We start from the raw sequence: 14,096 nt of genomic DNA on the forward strand, positions 1-14,096 counted from the left end.
GGTCGGAGTGCAGCGGCTTGATCTTGGCTCACTGCAACTTTTGCCTTCTGGGTTCAAGTGATTCTCCCACCTCAGCCTCCTGAGTAGCTGGGACTACAGGTGCGTACCACCATGCCTGGCTACTTTTTGTATTTTTAGTAGAGACAGGGTTTCACCATATTGGCCAGGCTGGTCTTGAACTCCTGACCTCATGATCCACCTGCCTCGGCCTCCCAAAGTGCTGGGATTACAGGCATGAGCCACTGCACCCGGCCTTTCATAGCTTTTTTAAAAAAAATTCTGAGACATGACCACTCCGGGAGGCGAGGCGGGTGGCTCACTTGAGTTCAAGACCAGCCTGGCTAACATGGTGAAACCTTGTCTCTACTAAAAATACAAAAAATAGCCAGGTGTGATGGTGGGTGCCTATAATCCCGGCTACTCAGGAGGCTGAGGCTTGAGAATGCCTTGAACCTGGGAGGCGGAGGTTGCAGTGAACTGAGATCATGCCATTGCACTCCAGCCTGGGTGACAGAGGGAGACTTTGTCTCAAAATATATAATTAATTAATTAAAAAATAAAACAAAATAAAATAAACTCTGAGCCAGGTCTTGTTCTGTTGCCCAGACAGGAGTGCAGTGGTGTGACCACCACTCACTGCGGCCTCCACTTCCTGGGCTCAAGAGAATGAATTTCCTGCATTGGCCTCCCAGGTAGCTAGGACTACAGGTGCATTGCACCACACCTGGCTAATTTTGTTTATTTTTTGAAGAAACGGGGTCTCACTATATTGCCCAGGGTGGTCTTGAACTCCTTGGCTCCAGCAATCCTCCTGCCTGGCCAGACTCACATTAGTCTTCTAGTCCTATTCCTGACTCCTTTCATACTTCTGAACTGTTCCTACCTGCTGTTCCTACTTGCTATGTTTGCATTTGCTATCTGGCTGACCTCACTCAAGTATCTATCAAGCCAAATATCCAGTCTGGGCCTGTTATGTCCTGTTTAGCCTCCCATATTCTGGGACAAACACTTCTTTGAACAGGAGGAGTTCCTTTCTTTTGAGCCTTATAATCTGGTTTTAATCTTCTTTCTTTAAATTTACCACCAATCTCCTATGGTCTATTGAATTCAATAGGCTTTCTTTCATGTTTCTCCCAATCAACCATCCTCCCTTCTGCTTTTGACCTCCTAACAACTACTTTCTCTTCTTTGAAACTTTTTCTCACTAACCTCTATGATGTTACGTATTCTCGGTTCTCCATTTGTATTTCTAATAGGTCTTTGTTTCTTTCTTCTCTAATTGATCCTTCTTTTTTCTAGGCCCATGAGTTAGGAAAAACTACGAAAACTCTGGAAACTGTGGGGTTTTTGTTCCCAAATGCTCCTTTTTTAAAAAATTTTGAGACGCAGTCTTGCTCTGTCACCAAGCCTGGAGTGCCGTGGTGTGATCTTGGCTTACTGCAACCTCCACTTCCTGGGCTCAAACAAGCCTTGTGCCTCAGCCTCCAGAGTAGCTTGGATTACAGGCGCCCGCCACCACACCTGGCTAATTTTTGTACTTATAGTAGAGACAGGGTTTCGCCATGTTGGTCAGGCTGGTCTCAAACTCCTGGTCTTAAATGATCCAGCTGCCTTCGCCTCCCAAAGTGTCGGGATTACAGGTGTGAGCCCCCACGCCCGTGACCTAAACTTGATCTTAACCTTCCTACCCTTCTTTCATGTTCTTCCCTAATGCTTAATTTCTACATGAGGCTCTGGTAAAAAGTAAAAATGTCTAATATTTTAACATCACAGTTCACAGTTTATATGCTTCATTTCGTTTACCCTCATCTCAGTATGTGAATGTCTCCAAAATCTACAACTTTAGTTCCAGGAAATCTTGCTGTTCTTTTTATTTTTATTTTTTAAATTTATTTTTATTTTTTGTAGATATGGGGTCTCACTATGTTGCCCAGGCTGGTCTTGAACTCCTGGGCTCAAGGGATCCTCCTGCCTCGGCTTCTCAAAGTGCTGCAATTACAGGCATGAGTCACTGTGCCTGGCCAAATCTTGCTGTTCTTAGTAGTCACTCTTTGTTATTTTTATTTTTTTGAGACAGGGTCTCACTCTGTCACCCAGACTGGAATGCAGTGGTGCCATCATGGCTAAATGCAGCGTCAACCTCCTGAGCTCAAACAATCCTCCTGCCTCAGCCTCCTAAGTAGCTGGGACTAGAGGTACACACTACCACACTCAGCTAATTTTTATTTTTATTTTTTGTAGAGATGGAGTCTCACTGTGTGGCTCAGGTTGAGTAGTCACTTCTGATGCCTCTGCAGATTACATTTCATTCTGTTCCTTTCTCTGGACTCCCACTGTACTTGCCCAGACTTCTATCAGGTAACCTATGACAATACCATGCCTTTGCATTCACATGACTGTCTCTCCCCTACTACACCATAAGCTGTATGTTGTGTAGGTTTTTCTACCCCAACACTCAGCATCTGTCCTGGTCATAATGTGTGCTTAACAGCCGATGAAAGATTGAAGAATTTTCCCAATTTCCCAATCTTGAATTCCAAAGTCACTGTGAATCCTCCTCTAAATCTTTCTAGTCACCAAGTCTTGTAGATTTCTTATGTCATGTGTTTCTTGATGCTGTGTCTTCTCTTCTGTTACTGTCACTACACTCACCCAGGATCCTACACTTTGTACAACTGCAGCGTACCCATCTTGGCCTTCCTGCTCTTCGTGTTTCTCTTGTCAAATCAGTCCCATGTTTCTTCTGCAAGAATAACCTAAAGGTGCTATTTGTATGAAGGCTAAATTTAAATTCCTTATTCTGATACTCAGGACCCTGCCATATCTCCTGCAATTTCTCCATTCAAAACCTGAGTTTTCTTTCACCATTTTTTTCTTATTGTCACCCAGATACCAGAGAGACACATCTTTTCCTCCTTCTTCTCTCCTGCTCTCCATTTGTTTATATTCTACTCTTCCTTTAAGGCCTAACCCAAATTTCACTTTCCCCAGGAAGTTTTTGATTATTTTGGTCCCAGCTGATGCCTGTCTTCTTTGACTTATTTATTTATTTATTTATTCATTCATTTATTGAGACAGAGTCTTGCTCTGTTGCCCAGGCTGAAGTGCAGTGGCATGATCTTGGCTCACTGCAACCTCCACCTCCTGGGTTCAAGCGATTCTCATGCCTCAGCCAACCGAGTAGCTAGGACTACAGGCGTGCGCCAGCATGCCTGGCCAATTTTCAGTAGAGACAGGGTTTTGTCATGTTGGCCAGGCTGGTCTTGAACTTCTGGCCTCAAGTGATCTGCCCGCCTTGGCCTTTCCAAAGTACTAGGATTATAGGAGTGAGCCACTGCACCCCGCCTGTCTTCTTTGACTTATTACTATTTCTTTTTTGGAGACAGAGTCTTGCTCTATGCCCTAGGCTGGAGTGCGGTGGCGGGATCTCAGCTCACTGCAACCTCTGCCTCCAGGGTTCAAGCGATTCCCATGCCTCGGCCTCCTGAGTAGTTGGGATTACAGGCACCCGCCACCACCCAGCTAATTTTTGTATTTTTAATAGAGGTGGTGTTTCACCATGTTGGCTGGGCTGGTCTTGAACTCCTGACTTCAGGTGATCCACCCGCCTTGGCCTCCCAAAGTGCTGGGATTACAGGTGTGAGCCACCACACCTGGCATGACTTATTGTTATTTATTATTATACAATTTACTGTTGGAGCATAGTTGGGCATTTAGTCATCTGAGGCAGAGATTGGCAATTTATGGCCTATGAGCCAAATCTGGCCTGCTGCCTGTGAGCTAAGAATGGTTTTACATTAATATTAAACATTTTTTAAGGAAGAATATTTTGTAACACATAAAAATTACATGAAATTTAAACTTTAGTGTCCACAAATAAAGTTTTACTAGAACATAGCCACAGCTATTTGTTTACATATTGTCTATGTCCTCTTTCTTTCTTTCTTTCTTTTTTTTTTTTTTTTTTTGAGATGGAGTCTCACTCTGTTGCCAGGCTGGAGTGCAGTGGCGTGATCTCAGCTCACTGCAACCTCTGCCTCCCTGGTTCAAGCGATTCTCCTGCCTCAGCCTCCCAAGTAGCTGGGACTATAGGCACATGCCACCACACCTGGCTAATGTTTGTATTTTTAGAAGAGGCAGGGTTTCACCAGGATGGTCTCGATCTCCTGACCTCGTGATCCACCCCCCTTGGTCTCCCAAAGTGTTGGGATTACAGGCGTGAGCCACCGCGCCTGGCCGTCTAAGTCCTTCTTCAAGCTATAAAGGGAGACTTAAGTAGTCTTGACAGAGAACATATGTGGCCTGCAAAGCCTAAAATATTTATCATCTGGTTGATACAGAAAAAGCTTACTGATCCCTGATCTCAGATCTTGAATTCTCTTAATAATCTTCACAGCTGTTTAAGAACTTTGGAAAGGTCTGCTTCACTATAGATGAGCTTTTGACGCTGATTAATGGTTCATTAGAACAGTGGGGGAAGCTGGAGTAGTAGGTTTTATAGAGTGTGTAGGAGCTATCCTAGTTAGAAACTTAGTAACTTAGGCAACTGGATTCCCATTGGAAAGTGAGAGTCAGAGGATTTCAGGTGGATGAGGGAAAAGACGTGATCTTTTTCCCATGTTCTCTTTTTCTGACTTAGCAGAGGAAATGTAAAAGCAAATGGGATCTAGCTACAGAAAGGACTATTTGAGGTCTTACCTGAATCTGGTTGTTGAGAAGAGATCAATGGTTGCTGACTGAGAGAAGCTCTACTATTAATGACACAGTTATAACAGGCAATGAAAGAAATCATCAAAAGGGTATAACTGCTAAAGCTGAAAGTGGCCTTGGCTGACTGAAGCTCTAAGTAGGCTAAGAGGTTTTACAATGCCTAGGAGTATTATAGGCATGATAATTTAAAGGATTTCTTTTTTTTTTTTTTGAAACGGAGTCTCGCTCTGTCGCCCAGGCTGGAGTGCAGTGGCCGGATCTTGGCTCACTGCAAGCTCCCCCTCCCGGGTTTACGCCATTCTCCTGCCTCAGCCTCCAGAGTAGCTGGGACTACAGACGCCCGCCACCTCGCCCGGCTATTTTTTTGTATTTTTTACTAGAGACGGGGTTTCACCGGGTTAGCCAGGATGGTCTTGATCTCCTGACCTCGTGATCCGCCCGTCTCGGCCTCCCAAAGTGCTGGGATTACAGGCTTGAGCCACCGCACCCAGCCTAAAGGATTTCTTTAAAGAAGAACAGAAAGCTAGATATTTAGATAAACAAGAATAGCAACTGAAGTTATCGGAAAGTTCATGACTTTTACCAGGTGTTCTATTTCTTCTCATCTTCCCCAATCATATTGTTTCCTTAAAATTATTTAGCATAGGAACTTTTTTTTTCTTTTTTTTGATATGGAGCTTCACTCTTGTTGCCCAGGCTGGAGTGCAATGGCACGATCTCAGCTCACTGCAACCTCTGCCTCCCGGGTTCAAGCTATTGTCCTGCCTCAGCCTCCCGAGTAGCTGGGATTACAGGCATGCACCACCACGCCCGGCTAATTTTGTATTTTTAGTAGAGACGGGGTTTCTCCATGTTGGTCAGGCTGGTCTCAAACTCCCAACCTCAGGTGAGCCGCCTGCCTTGGCCTCCCAAACTGCTGGAATTACAGGCGTGAGCCACTGCGCCCAGCCCACAGCATAGTAACTATTTAGTAACAAATTATATAGATCGGATTGTGGGGCCCATCTTTCACATCTGCCGCATACACTCTGACAGAGTCCACTTGGCTAGTTTGGGTACTCAAATATGGACCACCAGATGGTGAGTTGCTACCTGAAATGTGTGAAAAAACAAGCTAAGCTCTAGGAGACAGGACTTGCATATTTTAATGGAAATGATAGGTGCAAGGTCTTAAGAAGTGTCTTTTTAAAAACAGCTTCACAGCCTTGACACAGTGGAGAGCACATTGTCAGACTGAGATTGAATGAATAAACAGTTGTAAATTAACTTTTGTGGGGCATCATTTACCTATTCAAGGGGACACTGGAGACCTTCATTTTGTTGGAGTGAGTTTTTTGTTTTTCACATTGTGTGGGAGGTAGTGAGAAGTGAAGCCTGCTGGACTTCTGGGTTGGGTGGGGACTTGGAGAACTTTTCCGTCTTACAAGAGGATTGTAAAATGTGCCAATCAGCATTCTGTAGCTAGGATTGTAAAATGAACCAATCAGCGGTTGGTAGCTAGCTAGAGGTTTGTAAAATGGACCAATCGGCACTCTGTAAAATGGACCAATCAGCAAGACATGGGTGGGGACAAATAAGGGAATAAAAGGTGGCCACCCCAGCCAGCAGCAGCAACCCATTTCGGTCCCTTCCATGCTGTGGAAGCTTTGTTCTTTCGCTCTTCACAATAAATCTTGCTGCTGCTCACTCTTTGGGTCCATGCCACCTTTAAGAGCTGTAACACCGTGAAGGTCCGTGGCTTCATTCTTGAAGTCAGTAAGACCAAGAAAACACCGGAAGGAAAAACTCTGGACACATCTTGGCAACCTAGATGGGACTATTGCCAAGTGGTGAGTACCATTGGACCCCTTTCACTTGCTAGTCTGTTCTATTTTTCCTTAGAATTCGGGGGCTAAACGCTGGGCACCTGTCGGCCAGTTAAAAGCAACTAGCATGGCCCCCGGACTAAAGACACTGGTGTCAGGCTTTCTGGAAAAGGGCTCTCTAACAACCCCCGACTCTTCTGAGTTGGGAGCATTGGTTTGCCTGGAACCAGCTTTCACTTTTCCTGTACTTCTGGGCTGAGCCAAGGGTCCACAGAGAGGAAACCCATTCAGGTCCGGGTTCCTGACAAAAAGTTAGTTGACCCTGTAGCCATGAGTGGAACTGTCAAAGTCACATTGCCCAAGCGAGACCCGTCCATCTATCCTGTCTATCCTGACCCTTGCCTCCTGGGTTCTAATGCCTGTCAGACAACTTCTTCCTGTGTGTCTTCTCTGAGGCTAGTCCCACTTCTAAAAACCACTCCCTGCCTCTGGTGCTTTTCTAGTTTCTCCTATAAGAATGACTTCTAGTATAAATTTCAGGACTCAGTTCCTTTCTTTAGGCACCCAGGCTCACCAATTAGACATAATTTTTGCCCAAAGCCATGTCAAATGGGGAGACCAACTATCCTTTTAGGATCCCTCCTCAGACAAGCGGGCCTAACAAAGGCTATTCCTAAAGCTAGGATATGGGGAGCCTCAGAAATGATATCCTTCCTATTCATATGATGAGAAGTGAGGACAAAAGGCGTCACTCTTCCAACCCTGGAGATCCCTTTCCTCCCTCAGGGTATGGCCCTCCACTCCATTTCTGGGGCATATCATCTTTATAGGACAGGGGTAAGGTCCCAATACTACCAGGAGATAACACTTAGGACTGTAACAGGTTTTTGAGAATGCGTTGTTGGTAAAGGCCACTAAATCAGATTTTTCTTGGTCCTCTTTGTGGTCTAGGAGGAAAACTAGTGTTTCTGCTGCTGTGTCGGTGAGCACAACTATTCCAATCAGCAGGGTCCAGGGACCATTGTGGGTTCTTGGGCGGGAGATGAAAAACAAACCTTTCAAATGGGAAACACTCAGGCATCAACAGGCTCATCCTTGAAATGCATCCTAAGCCTTTGGGACCAATTTGACCCTCAAATCCTGAGAAAGAGGCAGCTCATTTTTTTTTCTGCATTATGGGCTGACCCCAATATTCTCTCTCTGATGGGGAAAAATGGCCACCTGAGGGAAGTATAAATTATAATACTATCCTGCAGCTTGACCTTTCCTGTAACAGGGAAGGCAAATGGAGTGAAATACCTTATGTCCAAACTTTCTTTTCATTGAAGGAGAATCCATAACTATGCAAAGCCTGCAATTTACATCCCACAAAAAGACCTCTCGGCTTACCCCCATAGGCTAGCCTCCCTATAGCTCCCCTTCCTACTAATGATAAGCCTCCTCTAATCTCCCCTACCTAGAAGGAAACAAGCAAAGAAATCTCCAAGGGACCGGCCGGGCGCGGTGGTTCAAGCCTGTAATCCCAGCACTTTGGGAGGCCGAGACGGGCGGATCACGAGGTCAGGAGATCGAGACCATCCTGGCTGACACGGTGAAACCCCGTCTCTACTAAAAAATACGAAAACTTAACCAGGCGAGGTGGCGGGCGCCTGTAGTCCCAGCTACTCGGGAGGCTGAGGCAGGAGAATGGCGTAAACCCGGGAGGTGGAGCTTGCAGTGAGCTGAGATCCGGCCACTGCACTCCAGCCTGGGTGACAGAGCGAGACTCCGTCTCAAAAAAAAAAAAAAAAAAAAAAGAAATCTCCAAGGGACCACAAAAACCCCTAGGCTATCAGTTGTGTACCCCTTCAAGCTGCAGGGGGAGGGAAATTTGGCCCAACCCAGGTACATGTCCCCTTCTCCCCCTTTGATTTAAAGCAGATCAAGGGCTGGACATGGTGGCTCATGCTTGTAATCCCAGCACTTTGGGAGGCTGAGGCGGGCAGATCACCTAAGGTCGAGAGTTTGAGACCAGCCAAGCCAACATGGAGAAACACCGTCTCTACTAAAATTACAAAAAAATTAGCTGGGTGTGGTGGTGCATGCCTGTAATTCCAGCTACTCGGGAGGCTGAGGCAGGAGAATCGCTTGAACCTGGGAGGCAGAGGTTGTGGTGAGCTGAGATTGCACCATTGCACTCCAGCCTGGGCAACAAGAGCGAAACTCCATCTCAAAAAAAAAAAAAAAAAAAAAAAAAAGCAGATCAAGGTAGATCTGGGGAAGTTTTCAGATGATCCTGATAGGTACATAGATGTCCCACAGGGTCTAGGGTAAGCCTTTGACCTCACTTGGAGAGATGTCATGCTATTGTTAGATCAAACCCTGGCCTTTAATGAAAAGAATGTGGCTTTAGCTGCAGCCTGAGAGTTTAGAGATACCTGGAAAGGGACAAATTCCCTATTGATCAGCAAGCCGTTCCCTGTATAGATCCCCACTGGGACCTCGACTCAGATCATGGGGACTGGAGTCATAAACATCTGCTGCTGACTTGTGTTCTAGAAGGACTAAGGAGATGATGTCCATCATAACCCGGGGAAAGGAAGAAAATTCTTCTGCCTTCCTTGAGTGGCTATGGGAGGCCTTAAGAAAGTATACTCCCCTGTCACCTGACTCCCTCAAGCATCAATTGTTCCTAAAAGATGAGTTCATTACCCAATCAGCCACAGATATCAGGAGAAAGCTCCAAAAGCGAGCCCTGGGCCCTGAACAAAATCTGGAGGCATTATTAAACCTGGCAACTTCAGTGTTCTATAATAGGGATGAAGAGGAACAGGCCAAAAAGGAAAAGTGAGATCAGAGAAAGGCCGCAGCCTTAGTCATGGCCCTCAGACAAACCTTGGTGGTTCAGAGACGACAGAAAATGGAGTAGGCCAATCACCTGGTAGGGCGTGTTATCAGTGTGGTTTGCAAGGACACTTTAAAAAAGATTGTCCAACAAGAAACAAGCTGCCCCCTCACCCATGTCCGCTATGCTGAGGCAATCACTGGAAGGAGCACTGCCCCAGAGGACAAGGTTCTCTGGGCCAGAAGCCCCCAACCAGATGATCCAACAACAGCACTGAGGGTGACCGGGGCAAGTGCCAGCTCATGTCATCACCTGGGTACATTTAACCATTGTGGGCCAGGAAATTGACTTTCTCCTGGACACTGGCATTGTTTTCTCAGTGTTAATCTCTTGTCCCAGACAGCTGTCCTCAAGGCCCGTTGCCATCTGAGGAATCCTGGGACAGCCTGTAACCAGGTATTTCTCCCACCTCCTCAGTTGTAATTGGGAGACTTTGCTCTTTTTCTTTTTCTTTTTTTTTTTTGAGATGGAGTTTCACTCTTGTTGCCCAGGCTGGAGTGCAATGGCGTGATCTCTGGCTCACTGCAACCTCCACCTCCTGGGTTCAAGCTATTCTCCTGTCTCAGCCTCCCGAGCAGCTGGGATTATAGGCCACCACACCCAGCTAATTTTGAATTTTTAGTAGAGACAGGGTTTCTCCATGTTGGTCAGGGTGGTCTCAAACTCCCAACCTCAGGTTATCCGCCTGCCTCGGCCTCCCAAAGTGCTGGGATTACAGGCGTGAGCCACCGTGCCCGGCCAACTTTGCTGTTTTCACATGCCATTCTTGTTATGCCTGAAAGTCTCACATCCTTATTCGGGGGGGACATATTAGCCAAAGCTGGAGCTATTATCTACATGAATGTGGGGAACAAGTTACACATTTGTTGTCCCCTGCTTGAGGAGGGAATCAACTCTGAAGTCTGGGCATTGAAAGGACAATTCGGAAGGGCAAAAAATGCCCACCCAGTCCAAATCAGGCTAAAAGACCCCACCACTTTTCCTTATCAAAGGCAATATCCCTTAAGGCCTGAAGCTCATAAAGGATTACAGGATATTGTTAGACATTTAAAAGCTCAAGGCTTAATAAGAAAATGCAGCAGTCCCAGCAACACCCCAATTCTAGGAGACTAGTTCAAGATCTTAGACTGATCAATGAGGCAGCAATTCCTCTATATCCAGTTGTACTCAGCCCCTATACCCTGCTCTCTCAAATACCAGAGGAAGCAGAATGGTTCACTGTTCTGGACCTCAAGGATGCCTTCTTCTGTATTCCCCTGCACTCTGACTCCCAGTTTCTCTTTGCCTTTGAGGATCCCACAGACCACACGTCCCAACTTACGTAGACAGTCTTGCCCCAAGGGTTTAGGGATAGCCCTCATCTGTTTGGTCAGGCACTGGCCCAAGATCTAGGCCACTTCTCAAGTCCAGGCACTCTGGTCCTTCAGTATGTGGATGATTTACTTTTGGCTACCAGTTTGGAAGCCTCATGCCAGCAGGCTACTCTAGATCTCCTGAACTTTCTGGCTAATCAAGGGTACAAGGCATCTAAATGAAAGGCCCAGCTCTGCCTACAACAAGTCAAATATCCAGACCTAATCTTAGCCAGAGGAACCAGGGCTCTCAGCAAAGAATGAATACAGCCTATACTGGCTTATCCTTGCCCTAAGACATTAAAACAGTTTCAGGGGTTCCTTGGAATCACCAGCTTTTGCTGACTATGTATCCCTGGAGACAGTGAGATAGCCAGGCCCCTCTATACTCTAATCAAGGAGACCCAGAGGGCAAATACCTATCTAGTAGAATGGAAACCAGAGGCAGAAACAGCCTTCAAGACCTTAAAGCAGGCCCAGTACAAGCTCCAGCCTTAAGCCTTCCCACAGGACAAAACTTCTCTTTACATGTCACAGAGAGAGCAGGAATAGCTCTTGGAGTCCTTACTCAGACTCGTAGGACAACCCCACAACCAGTGGCATACCTAAGTAAGGAAATTAATATAGTAGCAAAAGGCTGGCATCACTGTTTACGGGTAGTTGTGGCAGTGGCCGTCTTAATATCAGAGGCTATCAAAATAATACAAGGACAGGATCTCACTGTCTGGACTACTCATGATATAAATGGCACATGGTGCCAAAGGAAGTTTATGGCTATCAGACAACTGCCTGCTTAGACACCAGGCACTACTCCTTGTGTATTTGAGGGACCGGTGCTTCAAATACACACGTGTGCAGCCCTTAACCCTGCTACTTTTCTCCCAGAGGATGGAGAACCAATCGAGCATGACTGTCAACATCTCTTATGACTGCCAACAAATTACAGTCCAGACTTATGCCGCCCAAGAGGATCTTTTAGAAGTCTCCTTAGCTAATCCTGACCTTAACCTATTTACCAATGGAAGTTCATTTGTGGAGAATGGGATACAAAGGGCAGGTTATGCCGTAGTTAGTGATGTAACAGTACTTGAAAGTAAGCCTCTTCCCCCAGGGTCCAGTGCCCAGTTAGCAGAACTAGTGGCACTTACCAGAGCCTTAGAACTGGGAAAGGGAAAAAGAATAAATGTGTATGCAGATATCAAGTATGCTTATCTAATTCTGCATGCCCATGCTGCAATACGGAAAGAAAGGGACTTCCTAACCTCTGGGGGAACCCCCATCAAATATCACAAGGAAATCATGGAGTTATTGCAAAACCCCAAGTTAGTGCAAAACCCCAAGGAGGTGGCAGTCTTACACTGCCGAAGCCAAAGGAGAAGGAGAGGGGAGAACAGCAGCATAAGCGGCTGGCAGAGGCAGGGAAAGACCAGTAAAGAAAGAGAGAAAGAGACAGAAAGTCAAAGATTGAGAGAGGGAGTGGAAGAGACAGACAGAAAGAGAAAGGGAGAGGGGAAAGACAGAAAGTCAGAGAAGGAAAGAGAGAAAGAGAGAGAGAGAAGTAGTAAAGAAAAAACAGTGCACCCTTGAAGGGGTGGCCAGCCCCTCCACACCTGTGGGTGTTTCTCGTCAGGTGGGACAAGAGACTGAGAAAAGAAAATAAGACACAGAGACAAAGTACAGAGAAAGAAAAGTGGTCCCAGGTGACCGGCACTCAGCATACGGAGGACCCGTGCCAGCACTGGTCTCTGAGTTCCGAGGACCGAGGACCGGTGCTGGCACTGGTCTCTGAGTTCCCTCAGTATTTATTGATCATTATCTCTACCATCTCGGAGAGGGGGATGTGGCAGGGCAATAGGGCAATAGTAGGAAGAGGGTCAGCAGGAAAACATGAGAGTAAAGGTCTCTGTGTCATAGGTACGTTAAAGGAAAGGTGCTGTGCTTTGATGTGTGTGTACACAAACATCTTGGTGCATTAAAGAGCAGTATTGTCACTAGCATGTCTCACCTCCAACCCTGAGACGGTTTTCTCCTATCTCAGTAAATAGAACATACAATTGGGTTTTACACCAAGACATTCTATTCCCAGGGATGAGCAGGAGACAGATGCCTTCCTCTTATCTCAACTACAAAGAGGCCTTCCTCTTTTACTAATCCTCCTTAGCTTAGACCCTTCACAGGGTGTTGGCTGGGTAATAGTCAGGTCTTTCCCTTCCCAGGAGGCCATATCTCAGGCTATCACATGGGGAGAAATCTTGGACAATACCTGGCTTTCCTAGGCAGAGGTCCCTGTGGCCTTCCATAGTGTATTGTGTCCCTGGGTACTTGAGATTGGAGAATGGCGATGACTTTTAACAAGCATATCGTCTTCAAGCACTTTTTTAACAAAGCACATCCTGCACAGCCCTAAATCCATTAAACCTTGAGTTAACACAGCACATGTCTGCAAGCACAGGGTTGGGGCTAGGATTACAGATTAACAGCATCTCAAGGCAGAAGAATTTCTCTTAGTACAGAACAAAATGGAGTCTGTTATGTCTACTTCTTTCTACATAGACACAGTAACAGTCTGATCTCTTTCTTTTCCCCACACACCCTATTCCTTTAGAAGCCAGAGTAAATTTAAAACCTATAATTGATAATTGAAGGTCTTCTCCGTGACCCTATAACACTCCAATACCACCCTGTTGTCAGTGTAAACAACAGTGTAGTCCAAAAGCACTGAGGCCACTGACAGCCCATAGCCTTCCTATCAAAAATCCCTTAACCCAGTAGGTTTCCTAACAGGGAATCTAAATCTTAATTAATTACCATATAAACGTCTAACCAGACCTAGGAAGAACTCCCTCCAGGACGGGATAATAGATGGTTCCTCCTGGGCGATTAAGGGAAAAAGACACAATGGGTATTTGGTAAGTGAGAAGGCAACTCTTATAGAAGCAGAGTTAGGATAATTGCCTAATAATTGGTGTGCTCAAACATGCGAGCTGTTTGCACTCAGCCAAACCTGAAAGTACTTACAGAATCAGGAAGGAGCCATCTATACCAATTTTAAGTTAATATGGGCTGAAGGAAGTCTTATTAATAGCAAAGAATAATTGAAATCCCAAACTTACAAGGTTTTCAACAAAAGTAGTTTGCTAAAAGTTAACAGTGTAACACGTATTATCCTAACTTCTAATCTTGAGGAAATCAGACCCTATCAGTGCCTCTCAAAGCTTCCATCAGCGCAGAGCCATACAACTAATACCCCTACTTATAGGGTTAGGAACGGCCGCTGCTACAGGAACCAGAACAGCAGGTTTATCTACTTCATTATCCTACTACCACACACCCTCAAAGGATTTC

Source organism: Theropithecus gelada, chromosome 1 (assembly GCF_003255815.1).
Source record: "Theropithecus gelada isolate Dixy chromosome 1, Tgel_1.0, whole genome shotgun sequence".
NCBI classification, from domain to species: Eukaryota; Metazoa; Chordata; class Mammalia; order Primates; family Cercopithecidae; genus Theropithecus; species Theropithecus gelada.